General features: G+C 36.2%; 1 protein-coding gene across 30 annotated transcripts in view; it reads right to left on the bottom strand.

The window, feature by feature from the left end:
• The window catches only part of PTPRD (protein tyrosine phosphatase receptor type D), a 1,154,377-nt gene extending 1,137,980 nt beyond the window's left edge, over nucleotides 1–16,397 (bottom strand). For 12 of the 30 annotated variants that reach the window (XM_085567683.1, XM_085567684.1, XM_085567685.1 and 9 more), the window contains exons 1-2: nucleotides 16,153–16,395; nucleotides 15,775–15,882 (exon numbers count right to left, since the gene is read on the bottom strand). The gene's annotated coding sequence lies outside the window, so the exon portion shown is untranslated. Of the gene's footprint in view, nucleotides 1–15,774; nucleotides 15,883–16,152 lie in introns of all 30 variants that reach the window. The other 18 variants (XM_085567659.1, XM_085567666.1, XM_085567665.1 and 15 more) reach the window with 5 other exon arrangements.
• Nucleotides 16,398–18,261: the final 1,864 nt, after the last annotated feature.

Here is an 18,261-nt window from a genome sequence, read left to right as displayed (position 1 = left end):
CTGGTTTAGACAGCTGACTTAAACAAGCTGTCTACTGTTTTGGAAACATCTATTTTGTGATTTAAAGTAATACTGCCTCACAAAGAGAAGTCACATACAAGAGATTTGGAGTTCTGGATGTACAATGTTTTTATGTTTTCTGCCCCAAGTCTGTTGTCAAACAGCTTACAGAATTCCTGTGGTTTTGTCAGAATCCCAGATTGTTTGTACCAAGTAAAAACCACATAAATAATGCAGATGAGAAAAATACTTACATAATAAAATATACATTTCTCTCTTTTCCTTCGCAAGACAGCAGCAAGAAACCAATACGACTATGTCACCATATGAAGATGAGGTCAGTAGTATCCTACATACATTTATGTGCACAGCTCTTCCACACACAGAGGCACACAATTTCAGAAAATTTGCTGGGTTAAATTAACTTCTCCTCTCCACATCTCATTCTTTTGTACCATTCTTCTTTGGAAGAATGTCAACAGAGACTTAATTTCAACATTCCCATTTAATTTGTGGCATTTTAAAAGCAAGATAAATTTGAAGAATAAATATTACACTATGTGTTCTAACTAACAGAAAACCACTGAACACTTGAAACCACTGGCTCTAATTCTCATAAGTCTTCCCTTCAATTCTGGGTCCACTCACATTTGCATTCAAATAGCTTCATAAGAGATATTTACCCCCAATACAACAAGTTGCTGAGTATCTTCAGTGCACATAATTTTGTCTTCTACACTAGCAAGACAGACAGAAAGCTATTTCATAGTTTTCATAGATTCTTGATATTTTTTCTAAACTTCCACATACATATGCACAAAGTAAAAAATAATTCATACATGCTTTGAAAAAAAGTCATGACTATCATATGTGACAAGTTTACACTTGTTTTGTCATTTCAGAAAACCAACACATTTTACCTGAAGAAAACAAAGCATCCAGTTTTTCATATATTATGACAGAATCATCTTGGATGAAAGAAGTAACATATAATCAGGAACTCTAAAATTCCAACCCTTTTATTCTAAGTTTTTCCATCAGGAATCAATACTTCAGGGGTAGTTCAGGGTCAGTAAGTCAAAAGTGATGTCAGATGACATCTTCAAGTGAAGATAAGTGCACTTAAAATTATTATATTTTGCCTCCTACTTTAGCAGTTAAACCCCACTTTTGAATACCAAACACTCTAAAACAAATAAACAAACAAAAAACAATTAAAAAACCCAAAAACAAAACACATGCAACTTTTTATCAGCTGAATTTGTGTTACTTCTGTCTCACCACCAGAAAAATTGCTTGCAAGCTGATTTGTACTGATTTGTATCACTGCACACTGCATTACTTCATCTTTGACTTTTCTATTTGTATAGAAAGCATAAGCATCTTTAAAAAATATAAATCATAAAGGATACTTGTATACAAAAGCCTGCTCCTGTATACATTACTTAAGAGACACGCTTGCTACTTAAAACGGTTTATTTGTAGGACAACATAACACAGGATTATTTTATTGAGACTGAAAAATTCTTTCCAGTTTGAGAAGATTTTGAAATTTACAAGTTATTATAAATAGCTGCTTATAAATTATTATAAACAGTAATTATTATAAACAGCCGTTTTACTTAAGCCATTTGATAGCCATCAAATTCAGTGACTAAATGTAAAAATTTAACAGTTGTCTTGCATCTTTCTGATCTTGATCTATTTAACTGATCAGATCACTGAATGGATGATAGTTGCACAGTGCCAGGAATCCAAGGGTTTGATGCCTCCATAGAGAAAGATAAAGTTTACTTTGAAGAAAAAACATCCATGCCATCCAATCAAAAGAAATAAGCCATTTCCTTATTTGATTATTTGCAGTTCAAAGAGGTAAATATATGAAGATTTTTACTTCTATATTATGAGAGAAAAGAAAAAAAAACATTATATACACTCCTGGTTCAGGGTCTTAGCACAGCTTGGCTAAATTACTTAAATAATACTAGATCTCATAATTTGTAATTCAAACCATATGTCAACTTCAACAGGAAAAAAAAATCCATTTTAATAATGTTTTTCTTGCTTTCCAGTTCTTATCATATATATTTTTTAAAAGTGGCCTTTGAAAAACAGAATAGGACCTTCTGCTTAAACTGAAGTCTTAATTAATATAAGAATTCCTGTATATAAATTAATTTAATCTGGGTTCCCAAATTATGGGCCAAACTACAAATTATTCACAAGCCTAACTACAGGTTATTCACAAACCTTCAGTACTTCAAATAGCCGAGTGATTTTTTTAAAGTTCCATAAACTCTTTTCTCTAAACAAGGCATTCTAACAGCACAAGTAAAAAATAGGCAACACTCATGCAAATAAAAAAAGATAATGGAGCAAAACAACAACAAAAAAGAAGGTAATCACCCATTTATTCAAAAAAAGTGTAAGTAAATACTTTGTCTTTCAAGGAATTTTTGCCCTGGAATCAATTTGGAGCCAAGGTCTCAAGTAATTTGTAGGTTTCGTAGTAATAATCCAGGACACAAAAGCACAGAACTTTCTTTGTCTTACTATAAAGGTGGCACATTTGTAGCATATTTGGCCTCACTTCCATTGTGTTTACAGTATGATTTGATGTACCATGGGAATGACTAGCAGCCTATAAGGAGAATCAGCATCCTAAACTGAATTGAAAACCAGCTGAATTACTCTCCAATGACACTGGCTCATGATCATGTAACAAGAATTCACTTACAAACGAAGAATAATATTTCCATTTAGATAAGAGGCATTAAACAACACTTGATCTGTTTTAACAGGAAAAAAATATATGTGTTATTTCTCACTCTCCCTAATCATCATTCCGGAACATTTTCATGAATCTAATATAATGCAGAATCACTAGAACTTTTTCATCTGTAGGACCTGGAGCTTGCTACTCATTTCTGGTGAGTACAGAGCCCAAGGGGTCCTTAGATCATGTTGATTTTATAGTCTCTATATTCCACAAGTAGCCAGTGTGTTTTATGACATAAACCCAGGAACTGTTCTGACCTATCAAGCTACCAGAATTTTTTTTTTCTTCCAGTAAGAGAGAGGCTAGTGTTAAGTTGGCTACTTATCACTGCAATTAAGTTTATTGGAATTCTATTTAAACGTTGTTAGAGAGTTCTGGTGGTAATTTTCATAATTAAGGTTATGCTCTTTCTATGGCCCAAAATTAAGCATGTGGGACAGTATATCCAGAGATGAAATCATCATCCCTGGAAGTGTTCAGAAAAATTCAAGTTGATATGGCCCTTGAGGACACGGCTTAATGGTGGTGATACTCAGCTGATGTTTGGACTTAATGGTCTTTCAGGTCGTCTCTAGCCTAAAGATTCAAAATGTAAGATACTATCTGTCCCACAGTATTTCAGGTCAAAACCAAACTCCATGTAATATTGTAAGTTTCTGTAAGAATGTGCTTAACTTACCAAATAACAAAAAGGTGTTACTTCTTGAGACATGTAGTCAAATAAATAAGTTTATGTTAGCAAGCCAGGCAACAGAGTTTGGAGTAATTCCAGATGCTGCCAGAAACAATACAATTTGCAATTTACAATATAACTACAACCATATTTATACATCTTCAAGATGTACAAAAAAAAATGATTAATTTTAAAAATGCTTTGAATAGCTATTTCTACAGTAGCTAATAGATTCTCTCTTTCTGTTTAGACTTGACAGCACATAAACCATTGTGTAAAGGAGGAACCACTCACCCAAACTGTGTCAGCTTTGACTGACTGCTTACATTTTCTAGCTGGTGATGAACTTGCATAAAAGTAGCACATGAAAAAGTACTTTTGCTTTATAATAATGACAGATGGGCCCAACTGTCCTCTGATTAACAGGGAGGACATTATTTTGTGAGATTCATATTTGCATGTACCTTCACACCTCAGTATTGCTGGCTCTTCTTATTTTATATATCGTCTGTGCTTCCACTACAACTATTTGACTTATGTAACATGCTGCATGTATCATGATCTGTGCCTTTCTAGTGCACACATACTTAAATTTCCAATTTTTGAAATCTTTCCAACAATTTCATAGTAAGGGAGGAAGAGGAGCATACTATGTGTCAGTCTTTCCTTAGAAGCATACCTAAAAATAATGTTATAGCATTTTCCAAACAAAAAAAAAACCTGCTGATAATCATTAAAATTTATTTTTAAAAAATAGTACTTAATATAATAATATGAACTTACTGGAATGGCTTGCATTTTGAATAGTTGCATTTTGAAATATGCACAATTAGAATAATGGAGATTTCCTTTGTATTTTCACTAGTTCTAACACTCTAAAGATGTTTACTTTCAAATACCATTGTGAAAAAAATAAATAGAACATACAATTATATCTCATTTTACAAAAGTTATTCTAATGTTGAATCAACATTCTGATTTGACATTTTGGGGAAATTCTGTTTTACTATGAATTTAAACAGAGTGTACATTAAAATAATTTCTTTTTTTATTGCAGTTTTGGGAATAAAATTTGCCTGGGGTTATGTGGATATACCAACCTTATTAATTTGTGTTTTTATAATCAATCTATAGTTTAATATGAATTGCAAAATTTCTAAGGGCTAAAAAAAGTCTCCTGGAACTACCTTTGAGGAGAGATGAGACAGAGACTTAATTCCTGGTCCCAGGAGGGAAGGGAAGAAATTGTGCCATTCCTCCAGACTCCTGTCCACTGCCTTCCATGTAAGACCTTTATTGATGGAAGGCACAAAGCAATTCTTGTTAGAAGCAGTGTAAGTCTAGCAGTGCCACACTCTTCTTGATTGGTTATTTTTGCTTCATAAAACCGCCCTATCTGGTGCTCTCTACAACTCCTCTCTTATTTAGAGCTTGAAATACAAAGTAGTTCTGTGGACAAGTAACATGCTATCGGAATATAGAGACAGATGTGCAGGGTAATATAATTCAATTAAAACTTCAGTTACTGTTCCAATAATGCCTCAATATGTCAGTCACACTTGGGTTTTTGTGGGTTTAGTTTTGGATTTTTTTCTCCTGCAAAAAGGAATAGACACCTATATAAATTTTTTAACATGTTGTTTTCAGATTTTACAAATTATCATTCCTACAGGGCTATACTGGATAAAAATCAAATTATGCGTTTATGTCATCTTTTTCTTCTTCGGTACCACACAAGAATATCTTTTACAAATAGCATCTTAGTTCCCTCCTAACACTGCTAAAATCACAATTTAATAGCAAAGCAAACAAAAAAAGTATTATATTGATTATTCTGTTTCTATATTCTATCCTTGAATATTAAGCAAGAAAATAAAATCTACTTTCTCTGAAATTAACAGTGTGGTCTTCCTGTCAACCATAAAGTATAACCATGATTATTATTAACATAATTATTATACATCTTTATTTCAAGTTATATAAGGAAGGTATAACTTCCCCAAGTTATATCTGTCTTGCAGCTTTTATTTGACTCAGACATAAATGAGAACAAAATATAATATAATATAATACTTTTGGAAATATTGAGTGAGGTTAAGTAATGAAAAATCTCAAATTAACATATTTTATTTTTAATTTGTTTCCCCAAGTTATTACAGAGCAGACAGACAGTGATCACCATAGACAGATGCTACAGTTTGTATAAACTAGAATACCACTCTACAAGGATGAGGAATATATATGTTCATGAAATTAGATTAAACAATACAAAGTTTTTCTTGGATCATTTTTTCTGCTCATAAAGCTTCTCTATTTTTTGTGATTATAAGGATAACTTCTGAAAATCAGTTCATCTACTGATTATGGAAGATGTTTCAGGCTCACAAACCAGATCTATACTATTGCCTTTATAAAGCCTTGATAGATGGAGATCTCTGTCTGTAAGAGCTGTCTCTCATAAATGCTAGTTGAAATACTCTTATTAAGCTGAACACAAATTTCTTTTTCAACAATCATTTAATGAGCAAAATATCCAAGTGACTTCAGTAAATGCAGATTCATGTATCACAAACTTTCTGTCCAAACCAAATGCCATCAAAAGTTAGATACAAATAGTATTATCACTGTAAGATTTATCCTATCAACTCTGCTTCTACCCCAAAATCAATAACCCTGACCTCAAAAGAAAATATTACTGCCAGTAATATTTACTGGTTGCATAATGGTCAAAATGTCAATAATACAAAAACAGAAAATACACCTCACCTCAGTATAATTATATTACACTGATCCCTAGGTCCATCTTTCTTTTCAAAATAAGGAAAAGGTGACCTACCAAAGTAGCAAATACAAAAAAGGAAGTGTGACATTACACAGTTCATCACGTTAATCTCAGAGGCACCAGCATAGCGTCAGAGCAGGAAAGCACACAAGTTGATTCTGTGGATGGACTATAATTAGCAGCATAAGACTTTGGACTCTATCAATTTGTATAAATTGATAAAAAGAGGAAAAAATTATAGCAAAACAAACAAATGAAACCCAACATATTAGCTTGTTTCTGAATATGAAGTCAAGGATGTCACTTTCAACACGTGCAGATTCATACATGCATGATAGAATTTCTAGGATGTCTCCAAAATATAATTAATCTAATTATGCTGATAGCTAAGCACAAGTGTTGATTAAGGGAGCTCTGTTAGCATCAGATATAATTAGTATAACATGAAAAAATCCTTGCCTTTGGGAAAGGCAAGGAGGAAAGGCAAATTTCTAGATACAACATCAGAATATAGCCGTGCACAATTCATAATCCTGAATGCAAATGAACATGCAATTGTATATGTTCTTTGTTTTCTGAAATACCTGCATTTGTTACAAGAGAACACTAGCCTAGCACTAAGCAACTATCTGAGGGCATCTAAGAAGCATAAGTTACCTATGGTTAGGCAACTAAAACTCAAACCCAGTGGTTAGAGACAGTGTCATCTGACTTGACACTGCACCAGAGAGCTGAGTAACATGACTGTTGCTGAGGATTTCTTCCATTTCTGCTATCCATTTTCTACCTTCACTTCCTCTCCTTCCTCATCTTGCTTCTTCTAACAATTCCTTTCTTTTAATATACAGTGAAGATAAATTTCAATTCTATAGTTTTTACAAAGCCTAATTTAAGTAACCAAGAAATGCCTGGTCAAATAAATGTCAAAATTCATGCTTTCTTTAATTAGTTCAGCATTGACAATAGATAAAATTAACAGAACATGCATATTCATGGATTTTTTTCTTTTTCCCCATTCAGTTCTCAAGCCAACCAAGACCTGTCAGAGCAGTGGAGGAGGAAAAAGCAATGTAACCTTATAACTGCACTTCAGTGTTACTCAAAGACACTAACACACCAAAACTCATCCCAAAATTCATAAATGTCCATTTTATTGATTCTGTAGCAGAACTCTACCAGTTACTTCTTTAGCTCTTCACCTACAGTAGGAAACATTTTTGTAAGCTGGAGTGTTTTCTTTCCTATTTTTGTCAGTTCTGGAAAACACAAGGTAAGTAGGTTTAGGACATCACCCTTAAAAACAAATTTTTACCCGAGAAGGGTGACTATGCTTAGGATCAGTGAGGGAGAGCAGAAATCCAAGTGATGAGCTAATTTAAAAATAATTAGACACTCTACCTGTGTTACAACCTTCTGCAAAGGAAGGGTAGAAAAAAATGGGAAGATGGGAAAGAGTGGAAAAGGCTGGCTTCCACACTGCAAAGAAAAAAGATGATTCTGAGCAGAAATACATTTAGATACTTTTCAATTTATTATTTCATGTAGAATATGACAATGAAAATATCCAGGGACTGCATATCCAAACATATAGGTTTCCTGTGGAAACCTAAAGTTAATTATGAAAAACAGATACTGCAGCACAATTATTATTGTTAAGACAAATACAAAGATCACTTTCCTCTAATAATCCTAGAATAGAAAAGAAAGAAACAAACAAAAATCTATTGGGGGTTTTCATATGAAAGAGATTTTAAAATAGGACAAATCATGCATTTTTATTAGGTCAAGGGAGCACAACTTGTATGAAAGCTGCTCAGGAAATGTTTTTAATTCTGGATTTTTTTTCCTTAATACAGATTGCACAGAAAACAGAATAACAAGAAGAACACAACATAATAATAATAATTTTTTTTAAAAATCAAAAAACTCAAACCACATTTCTTGACCATTTTATTCCATCAAATGGCCTCCAGCAGATAACATTGTTTTTTTACTACTTTGCCTCTTTTCTCTATTAGAATGAAAAATTGAAAACAAATAGTACAGGAAGCCCATTGCACTTTGTTCTACAAATGCAGAATATATTAAATTGAACTATTTCCCTTTTAAAATATTTCTCTTTTTATCCAAGTAACAGTAATTGTGTGCTGTTGATCCAATTATCACTGAAAAAACTTAATTTTGCAGAAGACTTTCACAGCATGTGTAGCATGGTCAATAATATTTGGTTACCCAGGAATAGTGACCTTCGTATCTTCTGGCAGCTCTTGAAGTTTGGCCGTCCATTGTACCCTTTCTAGCTGATGCATTTGACAAAAGAATTTCCAACCTCACTGACTGATTGTTTCTTCAATGAATTGTCAGAGGACACTGGGTGTACATGGAAGAAGAGAAGTCAAATCAACCCACTCTAAAGCCTACACACTGAAAAAACAGGCAAATTACTTTTTGCAGCTTTTCAAGTCTAGCTGCCCAGCAATCTTAGGAAAAAAAAAAAAAAGAAAAAAAAAAAGGAAGATTACAACAAATTGTGTAAAAAAGCCATTAGTATATCTTTTATTCATAGGGAGAAAGGAAAATTTCACACAGTATTTGTGCATAAAATTGAAGAAATGGCTAAATTATTCAAAGGGGAACAGGTTATCACTATATTAATGCAACAGTTCTACTTTTTTCCTTATTTTTTCTTAAGTACTCCATTTGCTATGCTAATGATGCCAGTCCAAAATGACTGATGTCAAATTTGAAATTAATTAGCATTGCTGGGCAGATTTCTGTTTGTGAAGGCATACCAATGATTAATATGACTTTTCATTAATAATATTTCTATGAATGGTATGAACACAAATGATACTAAAGGTTATAAGCAATGAATTATTTGAAACTCACTTTTATGATTTATCTGTAGCTACAATTTGCAGAAATTTACAAACATATAAAAAAGTTAGCCAAATTTTCTCTCAAGGAGAAAAACCTTAAATACTTCTACTAACAAATGTCGGATATTACATTAATAATGATTTAATGTCTGTCAAACCTCTCCCAGCACACTCAATGGATGTGATGGAAAAATTCCATCACATGAATTTTTCACATTTCAAGGTTTCATCAAAATATATATCAAGTCTGACTTCTTTTGTTATAAACTTTAATATCTTAGGTATATGACAGTTTTGGGAGTTCGTTTGTACTACTCGTGCATAAGTATGGCAATATTTTTATATCACAGTAAAAATGCAGAAAAAATAATAGTCAAAATCCACACACTTCCTTCAGGAAAACCTATGTGGAGAAAAGTATCAGCTGTAATTTTTTACTATTGTGTTTTCTGATAAAGGCAAAACTCTATGGTTTTCTATCTCTCTGAAAAAGCCCGAGAATGCCATCTGGCAAACCTCAGTTGCAATAAGAAAGGGAAAGCAATTCATGCTAAGACATGGACAGTACACATGCATTCTCTTTGAACCCTTTCTATTGAGAACTGCCGATGCTTTAAGCTTTTCCTCACAACGTCACAGCACATTCCTTTTAATTTAAAAGAAAATCTTTCAAAACTAAGATAATGCACTACCCTGTAATATTTTTTCTGATATGTCATTTTACATACATTTTACATTTGTCATAGATGAAGGGCAACTCACACATAGTTTTAGTTTATCTTTTTCTTACTGCCAGTAATTCTGTAGCTACCTAAGTAAGAGTTACATCACTGCTCTCCCTTATATTTATTTGCAGGAATTCAAAGTATGTTGTGCTTCATGAGATATTGAATACAGTATTAGCCTTTAAGGTTAAAATTAAGTCCTTCAACATAGATTAAAAATTTTTACAATAAGTATTCTTATTTAACTCCTGCTTAGAAAACAAAAAATTCATATATGAAAAATTAATATTGGATGTCAGACCTAAGTACAGTTTGTTACAGCATGAAGAAATATTATTTTGTTTTTAATAAAGACTGAAGAAAAACACGTTTGACTAAAAGAACAAGCAGAGTGAGGAGAACATTAACTACTTTAAATGCTGGTTTATGTAGTACAGGTTCTGAGTACAGGTAAGACTTTATGCCTTGCTCCACAATGAAGGCTACATTTTAAGTGTGTAGGGGTGAGACAAAGAAAGAATGCGTCAAAGCTAGAGCAAACTTACTTTGCCTGACATACTCCCACATTGACTGTTAAACTGCTGCATGAGACTCTAAAAATCACTTTCAAAGTAGAGCAGATGCAATTGTTCTTGTGCAGTTACTTCTGCTGCAGTACCCTTAAGAATTACTGCTCCCAGAAGACAGATTGGTGTACACTTCCAACCTGCTGCCACAAGAGGACCTTTATTCAGGTTGGTCACCTTAAATCAATCATCATCGTAAAGCAACTAAACTGGCACCTATGAGAAGCTCACCAGCTGGGAGGACCACTCTGGAAATGTGAGTTCACCTTACCTACACAGCTTCCATGATAACTGGAGGAGCTAAATAATCACACTTCCCATTAAGCCCATGAGTCCTCCTTAATGTTTACAGACAATCCCCCCAGCTGAAGCAGTTTCCTCTCAACCCACCTTTTTACTGCAAACAAAAAGCATACGTGTTTAACATTTCACTGCTGGGCAGTGTTACACATACTTTGCAAAAGAGCTAGGTAATCTAAAACCAAATAAAAAAACAGCATCCTGAAGAAAGAGTGACTTCCTGAATGCCATTGTGTACAGTTTTTATTTTTTTTTAATTCAAAAGAAAAACAGAATGCACCATATGCACCAAAATATCACCTTACCTTTTGAGAAGCAATCCCGAAATATATGAAGAATTCAGTTTAAGCCACTTTTCACAATGGCATGAAACACAAACACGGGACTGCCTGATGTAGAAAAACATTTTTCTAAACCAAATATTTAGATGAAGAAGAGTACTGGGCCTGTAATATGTATCTATCTGTTAATTAGCAACTATATGAGCTCATGCTGCTTACAGCTGGAACAAATCCCCCACAGCATTCTCAGGAAAATCATTGGACTATTCAGAGCCTTCTTCATAGGGCAAACATACACGTCTAGAATTCTCTTTATCCAAACACATCTCCAAAATCTTAATTTTATTTTCAGCATAGTCTAAGTACATAACTTGGAAAGTATAATAGTATTTCAAAGAACTTTTAAGGCATTTAAAGCATGACTTTATTCAGCAAAACTTTAAAACATATTTACAACCTCAGTATTTTGATCAATTTCACAGTATTACTGGCAGAAATTTTATAAAATTGATTTTACAAGCCAGATTATTCAGTATCTAATCAGTTAAAATTTTATACAACTAGATCTTCAGTTTATGTATGGACAAAAAAAACCCCACTTTTTAGAAGTGGTTACAAAGTTGCCATTACAGAAATATAGAATGCAAAGAATACAATTTCTTACACAGTAGTTTTCACTTAATAAAGCATATTTAATGGAATAGAAATATAAGAAAAATAGGATAATTTCTGCAACTATTGTCAACAAATGAAAATAGATGAGTAATGAAGCCTTCATATTGACCATAAAAGTTGTAAATTTGCAGCAATTTTCTCTTTATTGCTAGCTTTTCTGTTATTGTTTCGTTCTGGATCTTACCAAAGAAGCTACTAGAACAGATAAACCGGAAAATTAAATAGCATCTAAAATCATTAAGAATGATTAAAAAATTTCACTATATGCATTCCTTTTGCCTGTGTGCCTGTTACCTTCTCTTAGTCATTATCAAATATATTTAATTCTCACTTGAGAATTCATTCATGCCTACTGCCCATTTCCTACTAGAGTTTGTGTTTGCTACTAAATATTTTTTATCACAATCAAATATGTCCAAAACCTTGCAGTCCAACTGCACTCCTTGTCAATACTTTGTGATCCCATTTCTATCATTATGTTATCACTGTGACATAAGGTCCCTTGCCAACTTTGTCAGAGTTTACTAGGATTATAGCTGCAAAACTTCAAGGTGGAAAGTCTATACGAAAAAGGGGTAACATAAGAGCTCTTTAAAAAACTTCTAGCACTAATGGCCTTATGATGTATGTGTGGAAAACAAAACAAAGTAAAATGCCACATATACGGACATTCTCCAGCTCAAGAACTTTTGAATCTGAGCTCTTTCTATGGCCTTTTCCTTTTTTTTTTCCTGTGTTAAAGAACACCCTGAACGTCTCCTCCTCCTTAGCCAGTTTTCGTAGAATCCTTATGGCTACTAATGAGGGAAGGTAGTGTTTCCTTGAGTACAGTTATCAAAATCCAAAACCCTAAATTATAGGACATCCATATAAATGTCATTGTTAAATTTATATTTGCTGGTAATGAGGTCCTTAAAGTGATATTTAATCAATAGAGCTTACTCTCATTATGTGAGATTCAGGTTCCAACCTGTTTTTGTACTAAACATGCTTTGGACTGATGAAAAGTATCAGCGACCTTTTCCTGTATGCTTGTTTTCCAGTTACGCCAATGATACCTTTGTTTCTCCAACTAGTTACAGTAGTTCAATTCTATAGAATTATCACCCATATATACACAAAAGTTATCAATGCTCCTTAGAGTTCTTAAAAGAGCACAGGCAAACCAAGGTGTTTAAAGCATAAGTGTATTATTCGATATTTATCACATTCCCTGTTTCAAAATAGTTTGTGCTATCAAGCAATATGTTTGTTTGTGTACTGTCAGATTCTTCAGCAAAGCCCCATTTAGCAAAGAACAAAGAAGGAAACATTGGCATAATTTTTTCATCACACTTTATCACCACAAAGTTTGGTGGGAGCTCAGTATAATAAGTGATTAATATTGACAATGTTTGATGGCTTTGGCTTTGGAAAAATAATGCAGGGATCAAGAATTTTATTAGTAAGAAATCTTAAACATGCACATATCAGAGGAATTAATCATTGATTCCCTGTAGACTGCTTATATATTTCATCAGACTATTATCTGATCTGAATAACAAGAACAATTGCCTAATAAACCACATTACTGCTGACACATGCAACTTTGCTATATCAATTATATATTTGCACAGCAATAGGTGTTTTGAAAGTCCTCTCTTGTTTCTTCTGAATCAGATTGACCCAATTTGACATTTGCCTATGCCAACAACTCAAAATTGTACCTGAATATATAATCAAGTACAATATGTGTCACTCTTAATTGCCATGATTCAATGGCACAGATCATTTCCCATAGTAGTAATTACAGCAAAAGTGGAATGTATTTTGAGTAATTTTTCATATAGATTCTAAAGTATTGCCACAACATATCCTATATTAAAGAAAATGCCAAAGACAAATTATGAAGACTGTTCTCCAAACTAATAAAGACATTGAGTATGTAGAGATTTGAGCTAAACTAGACAACATAGATCCTGTCTGGTTAGTCATATATATATATATATATATTTTAATTTTTTTTTTCTAATAGATACACTGTTAGACATTCAACATTGCTGCATGTTTAGGGCCACCTAGCAGAACTGAAAGCTTAGCCTAATAAACTTCACTGCATGCAGTCTCAAAACAGTTCATGCAAATTAGCTGGATATATTATTTTAATGTTCTTCCACAGGGAGTACAATACAGCAATGAGCCATGTCAAATGTTACTAAGTCATTTGAAAAAGTGAGTAAAAAGCTTCTTTTTTAACTGAAAGGTAAATTCATAGTACTAAAACACTATCAGTAGGATTCCTTACTAAGTCAGAAAATGTGTTATCCTTTAATTAAAAGTTCACGAGTTCATGGGGTATTTTTCCTGTCATAAATGGTAATTACCAAAAGACTACTTTATTGCAATATGAAAGGCACCCTGATTCACTGTCTAAGAACTTGTACCCTATGCTTTGTAATTCCTTCCTAGCTCTAAGATTATGAATACCTGAAAGCAACTCTGAATGTCATCCATCTGCTACTGCAGATTTAGTCTTCCCTGCTTGTGTCACATTAATTTCCTAAGTAAATTTTGCTAGTTTTCTTTACTGTTGTGACATAAACTAATTTCTTTGCTTTAGGAAAAAATGCATTTGATTTGACCCTGATAAACTTTCACTCCTAGTGACATTTATTAGTTGTGACTGATTTTAAATTACACCTAAAAATGCAACATGAATTTCACATTTCAAAGTTTAATAAAATGCATTTGTAAGTTCATGTTTAATGGTTTCTAAAAGCACTAGTTTATTTGGATTAGGTGAACAGTATATAAGACATTTGAGTTGTATTGTTTATTTACAGTAGCCACTTATTATTGTGAATTTGTACTGTAAAATAACCCAAATTTGCCAAGAATTTGTAAAGATATAATTTTAATTTATTCTAATTCAAATCCACATTGTCCCTACAATGGATACAACACATGAAGAATTTAAATCCAAGTCCATTTGGCCGGAATAGAGAAAAAACGCTGAAATGCTATTGATTCCTTCCAGTACATTCAAAAATACCTGACTCAACTGTATTTCTACTGACATAACACTGAGGTTTTATTTAGATATTAGCAAACATGAGCAAACATTTTCATTTCCATACCTGTCATTGTTATTTCTTTTCTCTACCTAGGAAACAGTTAACCTCAACTACTAATACTGGCTGTTTCCTTTAGCAGAAAGCAGCAAATGTCAGTAACCAGTCCACTGTCCCAAGAGAAATAATGCCTGCAAAAGTTCTCTTTCCCAGATGCAGATATATTTAGTGCTGAACAACACCTAACAGCAGACACTTCATGACATACATTTATATGATCTTCATGCCTTCTGTTAACTCTACAGCTCAGCCAGCAAACCTCAGTTCCACTGCTCATGACACCCTTTTAAATGAGTTTATCTTTTTGTTTCCCCTAGTTCTTTCTCACCTACTGAGAACAGTGCTATCAGTAGTTTTGATTATGCCCCATAAAAGCCCTTAGAAAGCAAAGCTGTTGTCTAGAACTGTCATGCTTATCAGAAGAAAAAATACACACACATTTTACACAATAAAACTTGATGAAAAATTTAAGAACTTGAGAGACATGGACTAAAAATGCTTACAATTGAATGTGGACAAAAATATTCTCAGTATCTATAACTCATGCACATTTTATATTAAACTGAATATCCTGTCACCTGCCATTGCTTTGCAGGTCAGACCATTCTGCAGACCCCTCCTGAGGGAGCATCTCTTTGTTTAGATTTTGTCTGTATTCTACCACATACCTATACCTGCACTGAAGTATTACATTATACAATACTTGCCACACTCAGTTTCTTTAAACAAGTATTCACCTTCAATTTTCTTCACTCATTAAAGAAACAGTAAACCACTTAATACACCTTCCCACTAAAAACAGTTCCAAGTTACCATGGCCAAGTTTCTCTCTGACCAGAACAGTAACCTGAAAACAGAAATGCATGCACATATATATACACATGAATATATACATATAAAGAAGCGTCTGTGTGTGTGCATATGTATGTGTGTGAATGCTAAGAAAAGGTCTGGACAAGCCCGAGAACACAGGGACAGTAAGCAAGCACAGAGAATTTACTTACTAACGCTGTCCACTCGGACCTCTTTGGAAACCTGAAGGAGTCTCCGCTTTCCCCTCCTGCCAGTCAGGCGCCGCGTTGTGCCCCTAGTCCACACAGGCCCAGAAGGAACTGCAAAGAGAGAGAAGCACATGCCACATCAGGCAGTTCTGTTTTGATGGGATCCAGCTCCGCTGCCGCTAGCTCCTGGGGTGGTAACCCTGTTTCCAGAGCTGACTCCGACAAGAGTCATTCTTCCAAGGATTTTTTTTTTTTTTAATGTGATTTTAAATACATAAATAAATAAATAAATGAAAAGGCTTCACGGGGCTCCTGCGCCTTAAAATTTGCGGGGGGGAGGGGGGCTGTGGGGGGGTGGCGGGGAGGTGAGAGGTAAGGTACCTGCAACTCTCTCCGATGAGGCCGGCAGAGAGAGAGGGAGGGAGGAAAAGAACGGCGAGAGGGAGGAGAGAGGGAGCGAGCGAGGGGTGGGGAGGAGGGGTGGGGGGTGTGCGTGTGTGCGTGTGTGTGTGTGTGTGTGTGTGTGTGTGTGTGCGGGGCGGGGGGCGCTGGAGCGGCTCTGGCTCTGGGTGCGAGCGCTGCCGTCTGCAGGCGGGCGGCCGGCGGCCGGCGGGGCTGCGAGCGCTCCCCGCGGGGCTCCGCGCAGCCCCCGCCGCCGCTCAGCCGCTCACCTGCGTTTCCTTAACGAGCCGCTTGATGGCCGGAGCGGCGGCAGCCCCCCGGCCCCGCCGCAACTTTCCGGCCGCGGAGCCGCGCCGCCCCCGCGGAACTGGGGATGGGGAGGTGCCGGCCGCGGGTGCCGCGCCGGCCGCTGCCCGCGGAACTTTCCGCCCGGCGGAGGGCGAGGGGCCGGGCCGGGGGACCGCCAGGGTGCGGCGGGGCTGCGCCGAGCCCCGCGTGTTCGCGCCGCAGCCGCGCAGGGAGCCCGGTGCCCGCTCCGCCACCCGCCTCCCCGGCGCTGCCTCCTCCCACCGCGCTCCCCGGCGTGTGCGACAGGGGCGAGCTGCTCGCTATTAATAATAATAAGCCTTCCTCTACCTTCATCTAGCCCCGAGAAAACAATTAATAATGCATTTAAATAATGCACCTTTAAAGCCATTGTCTGGCGATAATAAAATAATGTTACCACTACTTAAGAGAGAGCTGCTGTGGATGTGGTGGCGAGGCACGTTTTCCTATCATTCACACCCAAATGTGAGCACACATTCTGCTTCTGGTATCCGTAAGTCTCTTTCCCGTACCAGAGCAACTATCATTATCACCATCAAAGGGAAAGTCTCCAAAGCTGAGTGGAGACACCGAGTCCCCAGGTGGCTTCTGTGGCTGGGCTGCAAGGAGGGCACCCTCCCCCTCTCTTCCGTTCGCCTCAAACCAATCTCATCTCTTCTCTTTTGCTTGTACCGGTGGGTTAAACTCTGCGTTTGGCCCTTTTAGTGTTTTCCCTTCCGTTCCTCCCCTGACGGTAGTTTGTGTATTTTAAATAAAGATTTCATTCTGCCAACCCGCAGGAAGCTTTTAACAAGATGCAGCTGAGCGTGTCGATATCTTATATCTTTTTACTGCTGCTCCGGCGTGTACATCAACTCCAAATTCCTTTCTTTTCTTCTCCGCCTGATACTGTAGCATCTGAGACGGCGGTGGCGACAGAAGCGGAGCGCTGCTCCCGAGGGGGCACTTTTACTTTGCCCTCAAAGTATCTCCCAGCAATGAGACCCCTTGGTGCCGCCTCCCCTCCCTCCTCTCCCCCTCGCCCCCCCTCCCCGCTCCCGCTTCTTCACAGCAGAATGCTGGGGTGAATGCTGTAAGGTTTCCAGTTCCACTGATAACACTACACGGTCTGAGAACAGACGGGGCTGGGGGAGGGGATTTTCGTTTTAGTTAAGGATACAGTTTTGTGTTTGCGCTATTTTTAATTAAGATTTTTCCAGAAATAGATCCCATCGAGATTTAATTTGCAAAGGTATTTCTAACTCCGATCAACACTGTCTTCCAAGAGGAACATTTTCAATCTTTTGCCTCCCCATAACAATACGCAAGTGTTTTTCACAAACCTCAAAAACCTATATGATAAAAAAAAAAAAAAAAAGGCTTTTGTTGTTGGGGTACTGTGGAGTTTGATTGGAGGTATTTTAGTGCTTTTGGGTTTGAGTTGTTTATTTGTTGGTTGGTTGTTTTTTAATTTTCACTTCATCTGCATTAAAGTTAAACTTTGTTCAATATGCCGGGCTACCTCCTATTGATTTCTGGGGTTTGAGAAACGCTTTCCCCTTCCTCCCTCCCCCATCCTCTGGGGATTTGTTTGAATCAAGGTGATTTCTTTCCGTGATAGGCGTTTCCCAACACTTAGATGTGCAGTTCTATCTTGCTGGTCCCCTGCTACTCCACAGATGCTGAGCCGTAAGCACTTCCTCGTGCTGTGGCACCAGGTTAAGGCTGAGGAGCGGCACCGCACGGGCCTAAACCCCTCCAAAAGCTGCGCGCAGCCTCCGG

This window comes from Lonchura striata, chromosome Z, assembly GCF_050655825.1.
Source record: "Lonchura striata isolate lonStrDom1 chromosome Z, ASM5065582v1, whole genome shotgun sequence".
In the NCBI taxonomy this organism is placed as follows: Eukaryota; Metazoa; Chordata; class Aves; order Passeriformes; family Estrildidae; genus Lonchura; species Lonchura striata.
Note: the sequence above shows the minus strand (reverse complement) of the source record. Positions and strands in the feature narration are given on the sequence as shown.